The sequence below is a fragment of the Pseudorca crassidens genome, chromosome 8 (assembly GCF_039906515.1).
Source record: "Pseudorca crassidens isolate mPseCra1 chromosome 8, mPseCra1.hap1, whole genome shotgun sequence".
NCBI lineage: Eukaryota > Metazoa > Chordata > Mammalia > Artiodactyla > Delphinidae > Pseudorca > Pseudorca crassidens.
In genome coordinates this window covers 71642355-71664737 of record NC_090303.1, presented here as the reverse complement: position 1 = coordinate 71664737, position 22383 = coordinate 71642355, and the positions used below count along the sequence as shown (strand labels likewise).

Below are 22383 nucleotides of genomic sequence, written 5' to 3'. Positions count from 1 at the left end.
TTTCACCACATGGAGAAATAAATATACAAACTTGTGTTCAGCTAATAAAGTTTCATTAGCCTATATACAATACTTTCTCCCCTCTTAAAAGAAAAGCCCTCTTTGACACAAATCCCTCTAGCTATTTCCCTATTTCACTACTTCCCTTTATTGAAAACCTCCTCAAAAAAAGTTCTCTAACACCACTTTCCACAAATCCTCTCCTTCTATTCTCTCTTACTCTCTTGAACCCACCTGAATGATTTTCACCCCTATCACTTCTCTGAAACTGGTCTTTCTTTTCAGTAACCTCCATATTGATGAATCCAATGATCAGTTCTTAGTAAGACCAGATCTTATTTAGATTATTTCTCTCTTTCCTGAAACTTTTTTTGTTTCAGAAGAAACACAATCTCCTAAGTATTCGTCTGTCTCACAAATTCCTTTACTGATTCCTCCACTTTCTCCCACACATAAACATTAGCATGCATTAGGACTGAATATAGGATTCAGTCCTTAGAACTGTTTTATATATACAGTCACTTGCAGGATGATTCCATCTAATTTCAAGACTTTGAATATTATCTCTTTGTGGGCAACACTAGTCTTTAAAGTCTGGAACTTTATCCTAGATCCAGGCTCATATATTCAAAGGGCAGGTTGGCTTCTCATTTGGATGTCTTAAGGCAACTTTTTTTTTTTAATTTTAATAATATATTTTATTTAATATTATCAAATATTATCATTTTAACATGCAATCAGTACAAAATTTATTAACATGATGTTTTTCATTTTTTTTTATATTAAGTTCAAAATCTGTTGTGTATTTCACACTTACAGCACATCTCAATTTCTGCCAACCACATTTCAAGTACTCTGTATGTAGCTCTTGTATTGGACAGCACATGTCCAGAAATACTGTATGAGCAAATGCATGTGAACTTCAAAGTTTTCTGCAGAAAATGTTTCATTTGATTTTTCTTCAAGAAGTTTATGTCTTTACTGATTCAGTATATGTTGTCGTTTATAGCAGATTCCACAAATGAAATGGGTGGTTGGTCTCTGTTCCAAATACCTTAAACATTACTCTTTGTTTCAAGTTTCCTCATCTGTAAAATGGAGATACAATAGAAGCTATCCTACTGGGTGTCATGAAGACTGAATGTGTTAAAAAATATGCAAAATATATATATAAATTAAAGCATTTATAAAAGCACCTGGCATATTGTAAACATGCAATGAATATTGGTTATTATTTCCTTCTTTCCTGATTCTTTGACAGAAGTATACATAATCAGTGTCAGCAGCAGGAATGGAAGCTTGCAGGCTTTGTAATGACTAAAGTAATTAAAATGAATGTTAGGTGTAAGAATTATTTTGGGACATATTTAAATCTGTATGAACATTAATAATTTTTTAAATCACTGTTTCATTCCATAACTAAAAGTTGTTAATATAGAATGCTTGAATTCAAACAAACCATTATTTTAATAATACTAAACAAGGTTTGTTTTAAAATTGAGTATTTACTGAATGCTTTTATTGTCTAAGGCACTGTATTGAGAGCTTTTATGTGCGGTATCTCATTCAATCTTTACCATAACCCTAGTGTAGGGCACTATTATTAAGCTCATTTTAAAGATGTGGAAACTGAAGCTCAGGAAAGCTCTGGCCAAGGTCATAGAGCCCACAAATTGCAGAGGTAAACTGACACCAACAGCACTGGTGGAGTGTTAAGGCATCCTAACTTAAAATCAGGCTTCTCATCTTCCTCCTCAAGGTATTTCCCATGTCATCAATGACCAGTCATTCTTCTAGTTGCTCAGGGCAACAACCTCAGAGTAATCCTTCACCCTTCTTACTCTCCTTCTCTACATCCAAGCTGTTGCTTTATTTTGCATTTATTTGATTATTAAAGAATTAAATGTTTCCAAATGTACATTTACTCTTTATATTTTATCTATTAAATAATTGTTCACATCTTTGTGCCAAATGTATAAAATAAGGTATATTCAGAGAAGTTCTCTGTCTCCTCCTCCCCCCCTTCCCTCCACTCCACTGTAGGCAACCATTTTTCTTCCACTTTTTGGCTTCTCCCCCTCCTGTTTTTAACTATAAACAAATATGTTAATATACTGCTATTTCTTTCCCTCTTTTCTTAGATGAATGGCAGTTTATTATACACACTTTTCTTCAACTTGCATTTTCTTCACCTAAAAAGCTGTCCTGGGTACCTCTATGTAGTGTGTAGAGATCTATCTCCTTTTTTTAAAGGAGCATAATACTACATTGAGTGTATTTAATGTAGTGTATTTAGTGTATTTAATTAAACTACATTTAAATGTATTCTCATTTAAATTCAGCCATTTCTTTGTTTATGGGCATTTGGCACTTATTGGCCTTGTTCATACATCTTTTAATATTTTTATAGTGTATCATCCGGATAGATCTCTAGAAATGGGATTGGTAGGTAATTAGGTAAACTCAGGTACAATTTTGCTAGACATTGCATATCACTTTTCTATCAAAAACATATAAGAATACCTATTTTCCCAGAACCTTGGCAAGTATTTTGTTTAAACATACCAAATTTCTCAATGACGTTTCATTTTCTCATCAGTGAAACTGAACACATTTTAATATGTTCAAGGGCCATTTGTATTTTTTCCCTATGAACTATCTGTTGCCTATTCTTCTATCAGGATGTTGTCTTTATTTTCTTGCCCTCTGCTTCCTCTTACATAGTTATAAATATCACTGGCTTCTTTCTACCCTCAGTGGTTGGACTCCATCCACATATACTTTATAGTTTTGAGGATTTCTTGTCATCTAGTTTGTTTGCTTGTAAACTTTTAATTTGATATAATTTCAGATTTATAAAAAAAGTTGCTAAAATAGCACAAGGAATTCCCATTTGCCCTTTACCTAGATCATCAGTTGGTATATTTGGTCCCACTTATTTTCTCTCTCTCTCTCTCTCCACATATATATATATTTACTTACAAACACACAACATACAACTTCAATATATGTTTCCTAAGAACAAAGACATTCTTTTGTATAACCACAGTAAAACTATCAAAAATCAGAAAATGTAACATAGATAAAATGCTATTATCTAATCCACAGTTCATATTCAAATTTTGTCAATTGTCCTAACATTTACTTCTTCTGCCCAATATAGAATCCCATCCAGGATCATGGATTGCCGATAGGTGTCATGTCTCTTGCCTCATTTAATCTTGCACAGCTTTTCTGTCTTTGTTTTTCTTGATCTTAACATTTTTTGAAGACTAAAAACCAGTTATCTTGTAGAATGTCCCTGCATTTAATGTATCTGGCACGTTCTTGTTAGAGTAAACTTATGCATTTTGGGCAAGATCACCACAGGAAATATATATACTTTTCAGTATCAGGAGAAATATGAGGTTGGTTTGTCCTATTACTGGCACTGTTACCTTATATCACTTACTTAAGGAAGTATCCACCAGGTTTCTTCACTGTGAGGTTACTTTTCCCCTGTGTAATTAATGAGTTATTTGGGGGGAAATATTTTGTATTACATAAATATCCTGTTTTTCACCAAGCTTTCACCCACTAGTTTCAGCAACCATTAATGATCTTCTAATTGTATTATTTCTTCTGTATTTGTTAGTTGCCACTCTACTTAAGGAAGAGCTTTCTTTTATCACTCCTTTATTTACTTATTTGTATTTTCTGATTTATATCAGCTTGGACAAATGGATTATTACTTCATAATCTATTCCTATCATTACTTCAATTTATCTCAAATTATTCCAGATTTGTCCAAAGGGAGACATTTAAGTTGGTTCCTTTGCCCTTTAATTATATCTCTATCATATTTTTAACACTTTATTAGTTTCTAACACAATAAGATATTCCAGATTCCTTTTGTATCTTCCATGATTCAGACCTGGAATCAATTATTTCCCTCCAAAGTACCCTTTGGTAACCAAAAAGATGTACCTACTTGGGCCAGGACTTCAGAGAAGTTCCAGAGCACCTCCGCAGGAACTGTGGACGTTTCACAAAGAGGCTCTGTCTCATCTTCAGCCTTCTGAGAACTCCTATGGAAGAGCAAGGGAAAAATATGTCTTGGGAAAGAAAATGGTTTCGCTGTCAAAACTAGGAGATGGTGCTGGTTCTCTTGGCTCTTTAGAAACTCCAAAAAATCTGCTGGATTTTTATTTTATAATTTCACAATTCTTATTTTTCAAAATTATTTTTATATTTGCATTTCTCATTTTATGATTTGCTTCTAGATTTTAAAAATATTCCTTTTTTCCCACTTTTTGCTGTTTAGTTGTTATTCAATTTTTTCCTTTTGATTTTGATCATTTTTTTGGACTAGATTATATTAAGCCAACCCTTCCACCAAGAATGACTGCTATATCTGTGTAAAACATTTTTTAAAAATCTGTTTGAAGGCATTAGTTAAGAAATCAGCAAGGACCAGACGAGTCAATGTTTCCAAAGAGGATGAACATAGATAAGTGAATCCAATATTCTACTTTTGAAGCATTTTCCAATCTATAAAACACAGCTGAGAGACTGAGAAGCTGAGCATAAAATAGTAGGTAGGAGGCTGAGAAGCTGAACAGAGCTTTCAGAGGTCATAAGAGGCTGGAGGAACAAAAATTAGAGGTTAGAAATCACAAGGAGATGGGACATTGGTTAACAGCCCAGGATTCCACTGAGACCATTGAAGATTTACATCTTGGAAGGAGTAAGGGCAAAACAGAAATAAAACCCCCTTCACAAATACTGAAATATGTCTCTGAATTAGGGCAATTGATTTGATTGATTTAAGATTATCAACTCCTTTATTAATTTTTACCAACACAAAGAAAATCCTATGTGGAGCATTATAGCATCATCAGAACCTCAAATTATATTTATAAGAATTGATAATCAGTGTTTTTCACTCCAGCAAAAAATGCTGCACTCCAGGAAACAAGACCAAATGACCAAAAGAGAAAGAAAAAAACATAATGTAGAAATAGACCATATGATCCAGACATTGGATTTAACTAGACATCAACTCTAAAATAAATGGTATACTGAAATAACATGATAAACTAGAGAAAAAAATTAAGAATTTCAGCTGAGGACTGGAAACTCTGAAATGGAAACAAATGGAAAATTTAGAAATAAGAAAACTAAAATTAAGACTCAGTAAATGAGTTTGACAGAAGATGACCCAAAGTAAGAATTAGTGAACTGGATTAGTGATCAGAAGGGAACAAATATTCATGCCAAATCACAGAGAGACAAAAAATTGGAACATACAGGGCTTCCTTGGTGGCGCAGTGGTTGAGAGTCCGCCTGCCGATGCAGGGGACGCGGGTCCGTGCCCCGGTCCGGGAAGGTCCCACATGTCGCGGAGCGGCTGGGCCTGTGAGCCATGGCCGCTGAGCCTGCGCGCGTCCGGAGCCTGTGCTCCGCGACAGGAGAGGCCACAACAGTGAGAGGCCCACGTACCGCAAAAAAAAAAAAAAAAAAAAAAAAATTGGAACATACAGAAAAGAGGACAAGAGAATGGGAAGAGAGAACATGTGGTGTTACCACAGCCTAGAACCCCAGGATGTCCCTTGAGAGCTAGAATCACAGCGAGGACCACCTGTTGAGAGTCAGGACATAAGTAGGGAAGTGGTATCTGAGCAGGAGCAGAAGTCATGGATGATCCCCAGAAACTACAAAGATATCATACTGAGGAGACCTGCCCTGGTTTCTGTTCATCTTCCACCCACCAATATTTCAAGTATTCAACACAGAAGCCAATGTGCAGGGAGCATGGGAAATGTAACTCCCTATGTTACAGAGTGTGTGTATGTGAGGGTGGATGGATATGAAAGAAAATTATCAGTTAGCCTTGCACAGATGCCAACTTTTCAAGTTTCCAGGGATAAAGCTAATTTACCCTGAACCTATTTTCCTACTTACTTTTGACCACTTTAATAGGGAACTGAGAAAAATAGAGTTTGATGCCTGTGCTCAGGATGATATTTTATCCAGATTTCCAAGATAGAGTTTATTCTGAGAAAAGCATATTGAGATTAATCCAAAAACTACCAGGGAATCAAACATTTCAACTGAGCTGATGAATTAAAGTACATTTTTGACTATTTTGGGACTAGTGAGTGAATTTTTTCATCAGCAAAAATATGTAAACTAGTTTGTGTTCCTAAATGCAACATAAGCTCAGATACACCTTTTCTCACCAAAGAAGTTACACTTATCTTTCTTCTTGGTGTTTACTTTGTGGAATAGGATGTATGTGAAAACGTAGCTTCTCATAGAAAAATGGTTCATTGTATTCTGATAAAGTGTCTTCAAATGTTTTCTTTCTTTTTTTTTTTTTTTGGTAAATTACATATTATCCTCTGTAGTACTGAATATTGAATTTCAGGTACAAACTGAAATGTCATTCAGAAGTATTTGACTTGAAACAGTTTGGAGGAAATTATTTTAAGTGAAACTGCTTTTCAGGCAATGAAAGAAATACTGGAACTTTGGAAATTGACTAAATATATTATTTTTTTCAAGTAATGAGCTCTCTAAAATGAATTGGTAATCAAAAATTACGCTACTCTTGCTTTTTGCATAACTGGCTAGCAGGTAATGAGTGTGATAATGTCCTCTTTGAACTAGGGCCAGGACTCTAAGCTATAACATCGAGTAAAGGGTAATTATGTTCTTTAATTTTCAAACTGGTTCAATCTCTAGCACCTACCATGTACCAGTCATGGTACTAAGACTTACAAAGATAAGTAAGACAGTATCTAGTCTTAAATTGAAAGCAATCTAGTGGAAGGGGTAAATTATTAATAGATACTAACTTATGAGGTATAATTAGTACAGTATAATGAAAGATACATAAATATGAGGTTTTTAAAAAAGCATTCATTGTATAATGCTAAATAGAAAGAATAGGAATTAAAATTATGTTCATAGTGTATTTCTAATTTGTTGAGCAGATAAATAGAATTCTATAAAATCATCCACTGTTCAAAGCAGTTACTCATGAATTATGTGATTAAAAGTTGTATAATCTTTTAAACATTTCTGTATTTTTCAAATTATTTTATTTTTTTCTTTCACAGTGAGTATGGATTAAACTTTAATTAGAAAAAAATAGAACCTGTTAAAAAATGAATCTATCATTCACTAAAAATGGCATTTCTTTGTTCTAAGGAAGGGCTTGGGAAATGACAACCAGCAGGCAAATCCAGCCTACAGCCTGTTTTTATTTTATGGCCCATTATAGATAGAGGTTGTGAAACCTTGCCCTAAAGAACGCAACCAACAAATACGTATTCCACCAAGACCCTTTATTTGTCTCTACTTTATGGAGAAGAACTGGGGAAAACCATCAAGATACACCACAAATTATTCAGAGTTCAGAAATTGTCTCAAGGTCATTTATTCAGGCTAGAGCTAACCTTCCTGAACATCACTTTAAGCCAAGCAGTTTATGTGGGTTATTGGATTTAATTCTCAAAACAATATTATGCAGCATACTTTTTATTCAACTTTTAATGATAATCAAATTGAGGCATGGAGAGATCATAGCCATAGCAAGAAGTGAAGCCAAAATTTAAATCCAGGCAAACTATTCCAGGGCCACAGTAGAGCCTTCTCCATCTGAGGGAATTTGAAATGCTACATATCTCCTGAATGGAATGGAAGTTGGCCTTGGATTTAGGCTTTTCAAGGTAGTTATCTAAGGATCCATCACTGAACTTAACTCCTATCTCTAATTGGAAATAAAATGCAGCTGTAATCAGCTCTACAGATCAAAAAATTCGTCTGCAAGTTGGCTGCATTCTCCTGGTAGATGGACTTGGTAAAGTGCTCTGAACTGACAGAATATACATAAAAATGAGATTTTTTTTTCACCCTGGAGATTTTCAATTTGAAGAAGTTAATAAATTACAAAGGCTTGCAAATCAAAATCATTAGAAGTATTCTCTCATTAAGAGTTCATGTCTGATTAATGATAATAAAGAAAAGAAATTAGCATGATATTTATGTGGCTACTGCAAGCATTTCCATGGAGATTTCATCACCTTTATTATAATCTAATGTAATAATAATATGACTTTAAAAATCCTTTGCTTGCTATTTCAATGCCCAACTTTTGAATTAAAAGCATGCGAGATAACTGTAAATCCACTGTGAGGTCTCACATTTCTTTATAAAACCTTTTTTCTTGAGATCCCTCCCAGATATGAGAAACTAAAAGTATACCAAAATACAGACAAACAAAAAAATTCTAGACAAAAGTACAGTATGAAACCATAGTGTGTTACCATGGTATGAACTATCAGCTCTCTGACACAATAGAAATATAAAAGGGTTTTAGTTTTGTTTACACAATTTGAATTTTCCTGATTTTATAACCCAACAATGCTAATTATAAAGTAACTAAGATGTTTCCATTTGAGTTAAGAAATTTATTTTTATGAAGTGTGACAAAGCATTTGATGGATTTTTTTTCACATTTTTTCTGGGTACACTGGTGTCATATATACAAACTGAATCCTGGTTATTCCTTAAATATGCCAGATGATTCTTTTATGGGTGAGGGATACAGGTTGGCATTATAGTCATGGAAAAGAATTACCTGTCCCAGGGTTTAAGAAATGTCTTTTTGAAGCATTGCTAATACAACATCCTCTTTTTAGTCATTTGAATGATGTAAAAGCCAATAAAACGATATGCCAAATTTCTGTGAATAACAAAATAAGTTGTATTAAGAAAGGTTTTCTTCCATATCTGGTTCTAAGAGAATTGTAAATCTTTGTTCAAGGGCTTTCTTTGGAGACTATATCCATGATCATTTCTGGCCTTGTAATCTAAAAGTATTTAAGGGTAAAAAAGTCATTCAAAGATCTATGTTATTCTAAAATAATTCTCTGGTACCCAAAGCCATTTTTCATAGGTTATTAGTGACCTCACGTGAATAACATATGAACACTATTTGCTTGTTTACTTATCTAAGACAAATGATGATTCTTATACCCACTAGCGACATTTTCAGATGATCACTGATTTATTATTATGGAGTGTGAATGAATGGAGCCGAGGTTGAGATTCAGATGCACTTTACTCAGTTTTTAAAATCTTTTCTTATCCTAATAATAATTATAGTCCATCTCACATTCTTATTAAATTTTTATCATTACTTAAGGCACAAATATACACATACACACACATCAGGGTGCTATTATTTTCTGTTACATGTTCATTGAAATATATGACTTTTTAAAGCATGTACATTTGATACCTTAGTAACATAAAAATTAAAGAAAACCTAGCAGTCTTACACTCAGGTAATAAAATTCTAGATCTCAGGAAGAAATAAGATTAAGGAATGATGGTTATTATTTTGGGGAAGGTTTTATTTATTCCATAAGGTATACTTATTTTGTTACCAGAGATAGCTACATTCCTAAAAACACCAGTTTTATAAAATATGAAATTTGCTTTTAATTCTTTAAATGTTCAGGGAGCATCCTGTGTATATGCTGAAGCTGTTTCCCACTTCCTCGAATATTTCAATAAATTTTTATTGACTGTCTCCTTTGTGGAAAGCACTCTGGAGAATACAAAGATGAACAGAACATAGCCCATATCCCCAAGATGCTTAAAGGATAGCAGATGAGGTGGATTCATAAAACTAAGCTACAGGAGAGAGTGATATATAATATGTTGTGGATAAGGAATCAGCTAATTGAAATGCCTACAGATGGCTAATGAAAATATAAATGTGTGACTTAAGCAGGCAAAAGGTGATAGGGAGGAGGGGAGCCTGTGGATGGATTTGGGGAGTCCCTGCACTACTTAAAGCCTTTCAAAGACATTTCTGTAAATACTGTGCCAGCCAAACAAAACATAACTAAAAATTGTTATATTAAGCTACAAAGCTACAAGAGGAGTGTGGGTGATTGTTCTCTTACAGTTTTATCTATATCTATATCCATATATATATCACACATACGAGTGTGTGATATATGTATGGATATAGATAAATAGGTGAACTATAATAGAAAGCAGTATATCTTGAGATATAAATAACTTGTACTTGAATTAATATTTATGGCATTGAGAAAAATGGGCATTATATGTGGGTTGTTAAATATTTTTATGATAGGATAGAAAATATAAACTCAACTCAACTATGACATCATATTTTTCTCTTTTACCAGTATAGTTATTTTATGAAAATGATTTATAACATTAAGAAGATAGATAATAAGGGCTTATTTATGGATTGAAAAATATACAGTGTGATAATTTGTGATGGTGACTTCACTTGTGATGTATAAGTTAAACCCTAGAGATATCCTTCACGTGTTCTACACATCAGTGCACGGCAATCCAAATCACTGACAAAATTTATAAAGTAACTGACGTCGACAGTCTCCACTACTTAAAATACCTAAGGGATTTTACTGATGCTTATATGAAATGCTATCCCACATTTAAATATGTACAATATTTGCCACCATAACAACTGAAATACAACAAAATAAACTTGGAAATATTGTATTTCAATAACTTGCATAGTACTAAAATTGGAATTTCTCGAATATTTTATAGAAAACAGATCAGTAATATATTTAAAAATTTTTTCAAATATCTTGTTTAAGACACTAAGTTGAGTAGTACATGATTAAAGTTTCAAGAACAATAATATAAAAATCTCAAAAACAAAATAATTCTTCTAAGAAGAAATTGGTGGTATTTTCTAATAAGCTGATTATTTTTAAAGCCTAAATAATACTCTAATATGGTCATCTTCAGGCAAATGAAAAGAAATATCCATTACATCAAAATATTGTTAACTTGCTCTTCTTGGAACAATTCATTCAGTATATGTTATTCCTTCAATGTGTGAAAGTATAGAATATATTTATATTGGTTTCTGTCCCCAGTCCCTGGCACAGAGGTTCTAAAACCATTATAATTTCCTAAGTAATAAGAGCATTAGGAGCATGTTTTATTCTAAATATTTGTTCTTTGACCCCGTTTCCAGACTCAAATCTCCTAAATTCCTTGGAATTTCCTGAGTGATAGCGATATCTTTTGTTCTAATGAGGTGACTCTTGTGGGATCCTGGATGGAGGTTGGTTACCAGATAGATCAAGTCATAATTAGAAACTTGGAATTTTCAGCCCCAACTTCCATTCTCCAGAGCCGGGAGAGGGGCTGAAAATGGAGTTTGTGATTTGTCATGCCCACATGATGAAGTCTCCATAAAAACCCCCGAAGTGTGGGGTTCAAAGAGCTTCCAGGTTAATGAACACATCCACATACAGGGAAGGTGATGCACCCCAACCAACTCCATGGGAACAGAAGCTCCTGTGCTTGAGATCCTCTCAGACCTTGCCCTGTGTATCTCTTCATATGGCTGTTCATCTATATGCTTCATCACATCCTTTATTATTTAATATTATATAATAAACTGATAAATGTAAGTGTTTCTCTGAGCTCTGTGAGCTGTTCTAGCAAATAACCGAATCCGAGCAGGAGGAGGTCATGGGAACTTCCGATTTTTAGCCAACTCAGACAGAACTTGTGGATAACCTGGGGACTACTACTTGCAATTGGCATCCGAAGTAGGGGGCAGTCTCATGGGACTGAGCCCTTAACCTGTGGGATCTGAGGCTATCTTCAGGCAGACAGTGTCGGAATTGAGTTAAATTGTATGACACATAGCTGGTGTCACAAAAAGTTGCTTGGTGTGGGAAAAACTTGATATCAGAAAAGTTGTGAGTGTGGTAGTGGTATGAGAGTAAAGGAAAAACACATAGGACGACTGGATTTTTCCTACTCACAATGCATATACAATTGATGTTTCTCTCATTAATGCCCCTAAAAGAGTAAAATCAATTACTATGAAGAAAGTCAAGCAGTTAAAAAATTTGGGGAAAAAATGTGTAACAGTAATTTTTAGTTGACCTTGACACCTGAATGTGTAGATATGAAAGGATGCACAAAAAATGACCAAGTAGAATTTCTCACATTGCTCTGTTTTAATGTTCCCAAACCATCCTAGACGCCTTCCATGCCAATACAAAAATTATCTGTGCTACTCTTAAAGTATGGTTCCTGTAGTGATGAATAATTCTACTGTCAACTTGATGAAGCTGGCAACTGCACTTCCCAGAATCCCCTTCCCTGTATGGGTATGGGTTCTGATTTGGTCGAGAGAAATCTGCATAAGCTATGGAGGCAGAAGTGACACAGCAGCCCCTACTCTCCGAATGTTGTTGTGGTTAGATGTGGTGACAGATAGATGCAAAGGTACTACCAAGGTTCAGGTACTCCTTGTCTTTTCCACTCCATGGAAAAGATCTTCTCCCTGACTAATGGCCTGTTGTTCAACAACGGCCCCAGACCTCTCACTGGACCCTTAGCTACAGACACACAGAGGCAACAACTTCCCACTGACTCCTCCATTATGGTCCCTCTTTAGTGGTTAAACATGCTTGGCTTAGCTTGACTGGTTCATAAGTCCTCTGATATTTAATTGTTATAATCAATTTCTACTCCTGAATTCATAGTGGTTCTGCTTCCTTGACTGAACCCTACTGCAATATTATCCCATATAAACACTGTATTTCAGTGGTCCCTGACCATGCCTTTATGACGGTCCAGATCATCACTCATCACTCACGAATGTCTAATCCTTCCTGGTCACCAATTCAATAATTAGACTGGATATGGACAGGCTCATACAGTTTTGGTCATTTTTCCTTCACAGTAATTTTCACCTTTGTGATTAGATAATTCTTTTATGTAAAACTCCCTCACTAAAGAATAAGGGGCTGCTGGAATTAGTTTTCTATTGCTGCTGTAACAAATGACCACAAATGTAGTGGCTTAAAGAAATGCAAATCTATTATCTTATAGTTCTGTAGGTCAGAAGTCCAACAGAGGTCTCAGTGGGCAAGATCAAGGTGTTGGCAGGGCTGCTTTCCTTTCTGGAAGCTCTTGGGGAAAACCTATTTGTCTCCTTGACTTTTCCAGCTTCTAGAGGCTGCCTGCATCCTTGGCTCATCCTTGGCTCCCTTTCTCCATCTTCAAAACCAGCCACGTAGCATCTCTCTGACCATGCCTCTGTCATCACATCTTTTTCTCACCACAACCAGAAAAGGTTCTCCAATTTTAAGGACCCAAAGAATTGGATTGTATAATCCCTCCATCACAAGGCCCTTAATTTAATCACATCTGTAAAGTCACTTTTGCCATGTAAAGTATCATATTCATCTACTCTTAGAAATATGATGTAGATATATATTTGGGCAGCCTTTATTTCTGCCTATCACAACTGCATTGTAGAACACATTGACTTGCATCTACTAAGTGTACAATAATATTTAGTAGAGAAGTAAATTTTGATATAATTAATATATTGCTAGGGACTTATTATTACATTTTCTTTAGAGTAAACAGTTCACTCAGTTCAGGTGTATCATTAACCATAATATCTAGGCTTTAAAAAGTTAGTGGTACTTTAAATGTTAAGTAACAGTTCCTGCATTAAGTTTTGGCCCTCTATACAGGACCTTATATTTATTCTTTTTAGTTTGTTTAATTTGGTTGTAAGTACTATATAGGATTTTGTTTACTAAATTGTCTGTTTTTCTTTTTTTTTTTTGCATTATGTGGGCCTCTCACTGTTGTGGCCTCTCCCGTTGTGGAGCACAGGCTCCAGACGCACAGGCTCAGCTGCCATGGCTTACAGGCCCAGCCGTTCCGCGTGGTAAATATAGATAGATATATTATATATATATATATATATATATATATAATATAGATAGTAATATATAGATTATAGATATATATAATATAGATAGTAAATATAGATAGTTGGTTGCCTATACTCAAGGCAATGAAAATGTCTTTAGCTTTTGGATATTACAAATGACAATTTAGGGCTTCCCTGGTGGCACAGTGGTTGAGAGTACGCCTGCCAATGCAGGGGACATGGGTTCGTGCCCCGCTCCGGGAAGATCCCACATGCTGCGGAGCGGCTAGGCCCGTGAGCCATGGCTTCTGAGCCTGAGTGTCCGGAGCCTGTGCTCCGCAATGGGAGAGGCCACAACGGTGAGAGGCCCCCATACTGCAAAAAAAAAAAACAGGATTGCATTTCAATAGAACTAAGCTGCATACAAGATGCTCAATTTTCTTTCTATATTATAATCACTGAAAATTACCCATTCAATTAATTTTTTTAATCCTTAACTTCACACAAAACACTGTTCGTTTTATAACAGGGAAGACTACAATAAAAAAAATTCAGCCCCTCTCCTTTAGAATTTTATATTACTAAAATATAAGGGGAGTAAGTCAATAACTACATATGTTTAGGTCGATCAAACTATTCTGTATAATACTATAGTGGTGGATACACTGTATACTTGTTAAAACCATTGTAACGTACCACACCAAGAGTGAACCTTAATGTAAACTGTGGACTTTGGATGATAAGGTGTCAATGAAGGTTTACCCTTTGTAACAAACGTAGCATTCTGGTTCAAGATATTGATAGTAGAGGAGGCTGCACATGTGTAGGAGCAGGGGCTATATGGGAACTCTGTACTTTCTGCTCAAGTTTATGTAAACCTAAAACTGCTTTAAAAAAGTCTATAAAAATACATGTAACAAAATGTTATATAGGGGCTTCCCTGGTGGCACAGTGCTTGAGAGTCCGTTTGCCAATGCAAGGGACATGGGTTCATGCCCTGGTCCAGGAAGATCCCACATGCCGCGGAGTGGCTGGGCCCATGAGCCATGGCCGCTGAGCCTGCGCGTCCGGAGCCTGTGCTCCGCAACGGGAGAGGCCACAACAGTGAGAGGCCCACATACCACAAAAAAAAAAAAAAAAAAAAGTTATATAAATGCCACCAGCAAAATTCTATCAGGGTTTAGTCACTTTACGGGAGGAAGAGTTGGAAAGAGTTCATCATGGGTGGATAGGACTAACAGGAATTCTACTTAGAGGACACAGGATGAGCAAAATCTTGGCAGAGAGAAATCTGAAGGGCATTTGGGCAAAAACAAGGGTTCTTGATGCCGCTTCCCCTCCATCCTGCTGAGGTAATGGCCTGTGGAATATACAGACAAGGATTTATAGCCAAATGAGAACTAAAGCACACTTTATTAATCTGAGCACTCATCCTAACAACCCAGAAAATTCAGGTTTCCTATGAACTGTGTTGGAAAAAAAGAGGCCAGAGTGGAACTTGTTATTCCTCCCACTCTTTGCCCCCAATTGAGTTATCAACCCTTCTGGAGATGGAAAATATGGAGCAGGGGCTAATGCAAATAACTGTTTTTCTTCAATTAGGTATCCTTCCCTACAGTGGCAGGCAACCTGCTGAGTGCCAGGCTCTCCTTATTGTCCCCTCAACACCCAGCAAGTGATAGGAGGGACTTGTGCTGAACCTCTGCTCTCCTCTTGGATTCAGAAATGAAGACCAGGTCTTCCCAATATCAGATTCCTTTTCACCTTGCCTCCAATAATTCAGTATTTGATTTGGTGATAAATCTTACAGAAAAAAATAAATACTTGTTTTTTGTGCTCACTAATCTACTTTCAATATTGATACATGCTTGCCTAAACTTCTGATGTTACGATAATTTTTAGACTTCATCTTAATGAAAATTTCCATGTTATACACTAAAACAAACTTCCAATTTATCTTTTTGCCTTATGATCACTGTACTAGAGTAAATTACTATATTTTCTTAAGATGGCAAAACAACAGTAGCAACAAAAAAAACAGTGTTTTTCAATTTGGTTATTCTAGTTTCACAGACAAAAGTATTCTTAGAGAATTTTATAAGAAATAATGTATCTTAATAAAGACACTTTTTAGGGTTAGAGCAAAAGTTATGGTATAAAAAAGCAGCCAGCTGGGACAGAGAAGTAGGGACTAGCATAGGTTTATGTTTTAAAGAAAAAGCCTACAGAGAGAGAACACACAATTGAATCAGGACAAGAACAGTTCTGAAATGAGGTATTAATGTGGAAGAAATGTTACTGTCTGGCTTTGGAAGAGCTGAATAGATCTGGCTAACTGAGAATATTCAGGAGCTATTTTAATAAGTTATCACCTACATGCACACTAATAAAAATGCCATTAAAAATTTGTTTTAGGTCCTTGTCTCCACAGTAAGCCACAATCACCCCCTGCCTCTGCAGGAGACCCTCCAACCCTAGCAGGTTTGCTTTTATTTCCACATTCAGCCTGTTGAGACAATGGTAGTCTGTACTTCATCTGAGAACAAAACTATCGATGGAGCTCTACCCACCACAAGACCCTCCCATCAGGAAACTTACACAAGCCTCTTAGATAGCCTCATCCACCAGAGGGCAGACAGCAGAAGCAAGAAGAACTACAATCCTGCAACCTGTGGAACAAAAACCACATTCACAGAAAGATAGACAAGATGAAAAGGCAGAGGGCTATGTACCAGATGAAGGAAGAAGATAAATCCCCAGAAAAACAACTAAATGAAGTGGAGATAGGCAACCTTCCAGAAAAAGAATTCAGAATAATGATAGTGAAGATGACCCAGGACCTCAGAAAAAGAATGGAGGCAAAGATCAAGAAGTTGCAAGAAATGTTTAACAAAGACCTAGAAGAATTAAAGAGCAAACAAACAGAGATGAACAATACAATAACTGAAATGAAAACTACACTAGAAGGAACTCAATAGCAGAATAACTGAGGCAGAAGAATGGATAAGTGACCTGGAAGACAGAATGGTGAAATTCACTGCTGCGTAACAGAATAAAGAAAAAAGAATGAAAAGAAATGAAGACAGCTTAAGAGACCTCTGGGACAACATTAAACACAACAACATTTGCATTATAGGGGTCCCAGAAGGAGAAGAGAGAGAGAAAGGACCAGAGAAAATATTTGAAGAGATAATAGTCAAAACATCCCTAACATGGGAAAGGAAATAGCCACCCAATCCCAGTAAGTGCAAAGAGTCCCATACAGGATAAACCCAAGGAGAAACATGCCAAGACACATAGTAATGAAACTGGCAAAAAACAAAGACAAAGAAAAATTATTGAAAGCAGCAAGGGAAAAACGACAAATAACACAAAAGGGAACTCCCATAAGGTTAACAGTTGATTTTTCAGCAGAAACTCTACAAGCCAGAAGGGAGTGGCATGATATACTTAAAGCAATGAAAGGGAAGAACCTACAACCAAGATTACTCTACCTGGCAAGGATCTCATTAAGATTCGATGGAGAAATCAAAAGCTTTACAGACAAGCAAAAGCTGAGACAATTCAGCACCACAAAACCAGTTCTACAACGAATGCTAATGAAACTTCTCTAAGTGGGAAACACAAGAGAAGAAAAGGACCTACAAAAACAAACCCAAAACAATTACGAAAATGGTTACAGGAACATATGTATTGATAATTACCTTAAATGTGAATGGATTAAATGCTTCAACCAAGAGACACAGGCTTAACAAAAAATAAAAAAATGAAGAAAAAAGAAAAAGGAAAAGAAAAGACACAGGCTTGCTCAATGGATACAAAAACAAGATCCATCTATATGCTGTCTACAAGAGACCCACTTCAGACCTACTGACACATACAGACTGAAAGTAAAGGGATGGAAAAAGATAGTCCATGCAAATGGAAATCAAAAGAAAGCTGGAGTAGCAATACTCATATCAGATAAAATAGACTTAAAAATAAAGAATGTTACAAGATACAAGGAAAGACACTGCATAATAATCAAGGGATCAATCCAAGAAGAAGATATAACAATTATAAATATATATGCACCCAATATAGGAGCACCTCAATACATAAGGCAACTGCTAACAGCTATAAAAGACGAAATTGACAGTAACACAGTAATAGTGGGGGACTTTAACACCTCACTTACACCAATGGACAGATCATCCAAAATGAAAATAAATACGGAAACAGGAGCTTTAAATGACACAATAGACCAGATAGATTTAATTGATATTTATAGGACATTCCATCCAAAAACAGCAGATTACACTTTCTTCTCAAGTGCGCACAGAACATTCTTCAGGATAGATCACATCTTGGGTCACAAATCCAGCCTCAGTAAATTTAAGAAAATGAAATCATATCAAGCATCTTTTCTGACCACAACTCTATGAGATTAGAAATGAATTACAGGGATAAAACGTAAAAAACACAAACACATGGAGGCTAAACAATACGTTACTAAATAACCAAGAGATCACTGAAGAAATCAAAGAGGAAATCAAAAAATACCTAGAGACAAATGACAATGAAAATATGACAATCCAAAACCTATGGGATGCAGCAAAAGCGGTTCTAAGAGGGAAGTTAATAGCTGTACAACCCTACCTCAAGAAACAAGAAAAATCTCAAATAAACAATCTAACCTTACACCTAAAGGAACTAGAGAAAGAAGAACAAACAAAACGCAAAGTTAGCAGAAGGAAAGAAATCATAAAGATCAGAGCAGAAATAAATGAAATAGAAACAAAGAAAACAATAGCAAAGATCTATAAAACTAAAAGCTGGTTCTTTGAGAAGATAAACAAAATTGATAAACCATTAGCCAGACTCATCAAGAAAAACAGGGAGAGGAGTCAAATCAATAAAATTAGAAATGAAAAAGGAGAGGTTACAACAGGCACCACAGAAATAGAAAGCATCCTAAGAGACTACTACAAACAACTCTACGCCAATAAAATGGACAACCTGGAAGAAATGGACAAATTCTTAGAAAGGTATAACCTTCCAAGACTGAAACAGGAAGAAACAGAAAATATGAACAGACCAATCACAAGTAATGAAATTGAAACTGTGATTAAAAATCTCCCAACAAACAAAAGTCCAGGACCAGATGGCGTCACAGGTGAATTCTAACAAACATTTAGGGAAGAGCTAACACCCATGCTTCTCAAACTCTTCCAAAAAATTGCAGAGGAAGGAACACTCCCAAACTTATTCTATGAGGCCACAATCACCTTGATACCAAAACCAAACAAAGATACTACAAAAAAGCAAATTACAGACCAATATCGTTGATGAATACAGATGCAAAAATCCTCAACAAAATACTAGTAAACAGAAGCCAACAACACATTAAAAGGATCATACATTATGATCAAGTGGGATTTATCCCAGGGACGCAAGGATTCTTCAATATATGCAAATCAATCAATGTGATACACCATATTAACAAATTGAGGGATAAAAACCATATGATCATCTCAATAGATGCAGAAAAAGCTTTTGACAAAATTCAACACCCATTTATGATAACAACTCTCCAGAAAGTAGTCATAGAGGGAACCTACCTCAACATAATAAAAGCCATATACGAGAAACCCAAAGCAAACATCATTCTGAATGGTGAAAAACTGAAAGCATTTCCTCTAAGATCAGAAACAAGACAAGGATGTCCACTCTCACCACTATTGTTCAATATAGTTTTGGAAGTCCTAGCCATAGCAATCAGAGAAGAAAAAGAAATAAAAGGAATACAAATTGGAAAAGAAGAAGTAAAACTGTCACTGTTTGCAGATGACATAATACTATACATAGAGAATCCTAAAAATGCCACCAGAAAACTACTAGAACTAATCAATGAATTTGGTAAAGTTTCAGGATACAAAATTAATGCACAGACGTCTCTTGAATTCCTATACACTAATGATGAAAAATCTGAAAGAGAAATTAAGGAATCACTCCCATTTACCACTGCAACAAAAAGAATAAAATACCTAGGACTAAACCTACCGAGGGAGACAAAAGACCTGTATGCAGAAAATTATAAGACACTGATGAAAGAAATTAAAGATGATACCAACAGATGGAGAGATATACCATGTTCTTGGATAGGAAGAATCAATATTGTGAAAATGACTATACTACCCAAGCAATCTACAGATTCAATGCAGTCCCTATCAAATTACCAATGGCATTTTTTATGGAACTAGGACAAAAAATCTTAAAATTTGTATGGAGACACAAAAGGCCCCAAATAGCCAAAGCGGATTTGAGGGAATAATATATTACAAAGCTACAGTCATCAAGACAATATGGTATTGGCACAAAAACAGAAACACAGATCAATGGAACAAATAGAAAGCCCAGAGATAAACCCACGCACCTATGGTCAACTAATCTATGACAAAGGAGGCAAGAATATACAATGGAGAAAAGACAGTCTCTTCAATAAGTGGTTCTGGGAAAACTGGACAGCTACATGTAAAAGAATGAAATTAGAACACTCTCTAAAACCATGCATAAAAATAAACTCAAAATGGATCAAAGACCTAAATGTAAGGCCGGACACTATAAAACTCTTAGAGAAAAACATAGGAAGAACACTCTTTGACATGAATCACAGCAAGACCTTTTTTGATCCACCTCCTAGAGTAATGGAAATAAAAACAAAAATAAACAAATGAGACCTAATGAAACTTCAAAGCTTTTGCACAGCAAAGGAAACTATTAACAAGACAAAAAGACAACCCTCAGAATGGGAGAAAATATTTGCAAACGAATCAACGGACAAAGGATTAATCTCCAAAATACATAAAGAGCTCATGCAGCTCAATATTAAAGAAACAAACAACCCAGTCCAAAAATGGGCAGAAGACCTAAATAGACATTTCTCCGAAGAAGACATACAGATAGCCAAGAGGCACATGAAAAGCTGCTCAACATCACTAATTATTAGAGTAATGCAAATCAAAACTACAATGAGGTATCGCCTCACAGCAGTTAAAATGGGCATCATCAGAAAATCTACAAACTACAAATGCTGGAAAGGGTGTGGAGAAAAGGGAACCCTCTTGCACTGTTGGTGGGAATGTTAATTGATATAGCTATTATGGAGAACAGTATGGAGGTTCCTTAAAAAACTAAAACTAGAATTACCATATGACCCAGCAATCCCACTACTGGGCATATACACAGAGAAAACCATAATTCAAAAAGATACGTGCACCCCAATGTTCATTGCAGCACTATTTACAATATCCAGGTCATGGAAGCAACCTAAATGCCCATCGACGGACGAATGGATAAAGAAGATGTGGTACATATATACAATGGAATATTACTCAGCCATAAAAAGGAATGAAATTGAGTCATTTGTTTAGACATGGATGGATATAGAGACTGTCACACAGAGTGAAGTCAGAAAGAGAAAAACAAATATCATGTATTAACGCATGTATGTGGAACCTAGAAAATGGTACAGATGAACCGGTTTGCAGGGCAGAAGTTGAGACACAGATGTAGAGAACAAACGTATGGACATCAAGGGGGCAAAGCCGTGGTGGGGTGGGCACAGTGCTGTGCTGAATTGGGCGATTGGGATTGACATGTATACACTGATGTGTATAAAATTGATGACTAATAAGAACCTGCAAAAAAAATAAATAAAACCATCGATGGTAAAGGAGAAAAAAAGTTCATTAAGTTTCTTATCAAAGAAATGGAGATGATTAATTTAAAAAATTTCTGTAGTTGTATTTTATTTTAAGTAAACTAATGTAATGTTATGTACCTTTGGTTTCCCAAATATTTGCAAAATCACCTTTTATAAAAATATATACACTATATTTCTGAAGTATTTATAGTTTTTCACTTGGATGAAAAATATCTGCAATTAATAAATACTTTAATATTGAATGTTTTTAAAAAAGCATTATGGAAATGGGATGGCAATAATAAGAATGTTTATTTTCTCAATTTTGGATTATTTTCATAAATATATATTTATATAAATCCTTTTATGTCCTTTTTTCATACTGTACCTTATTTTTGAAGTTATGATTTTTGTAATATATACCATAAAATGACTCCTCTAAACTTCATAAGTTAGAGGTCACAAAAATTCCTGGATTTATCTCTGTAAGTAGAGTCACTAAAAATGACTGATGGGAAATTAAAACAATGGCATTTGTTAGAAAAACTCAAATGCCCATAATTACAAAATGTGCTTTATGAGGTATATTCTGCATACAAAGAGCAAAGGTGTTCTAAGTCTGATGAACAACAAAGTCTGTGTTATGTGAATAAATGGCAAAAAAGGAGAGGAATTACGTGATGCCTGTGTTGCTTGTCTTCTGTGTGAGGAGTATTTTCAGAGATTGAACTAGGTGTATACTGGTCCCTTAACCCTGATGCATCACATCCTAGAACCCTGAGGGTAACTACAGATGAGTTATTGAAGCTGCTTACAGAATGGTTCACTAAAAACAAAGACAATAAAATAAGGATTTTAATTCAAAAAAAAATTGTTTTACTGTGAGAGCCAGAAGCTAGGACATATGGTTCATCATACCCCAAGCTCCTTTGTCCTATTC

At 35.3% G+C, this 22383-nt stretch overlaps 1 long non-coding RNA gene across 1 annotated transcript in view; it reads right to left on the bottom strand.

The window, feature by feature from the left end:
• Window positions 1–22383, bottom strand: part of LOC137229211 (uncharacterized) — a 640020-nt gene that overhangs the window by 231151 nt on the left and 386486 nt on the right. The window contains exon 8 of the long non-coding RNA XR_010945593.1: window positions 3971–4067. This is a non-coding gene — a long non-coding RNA (uncharacterized lncRNA). The remainder of the gene's footprint in view (window positions 1–3970; window positions 4068–22383) is intronic.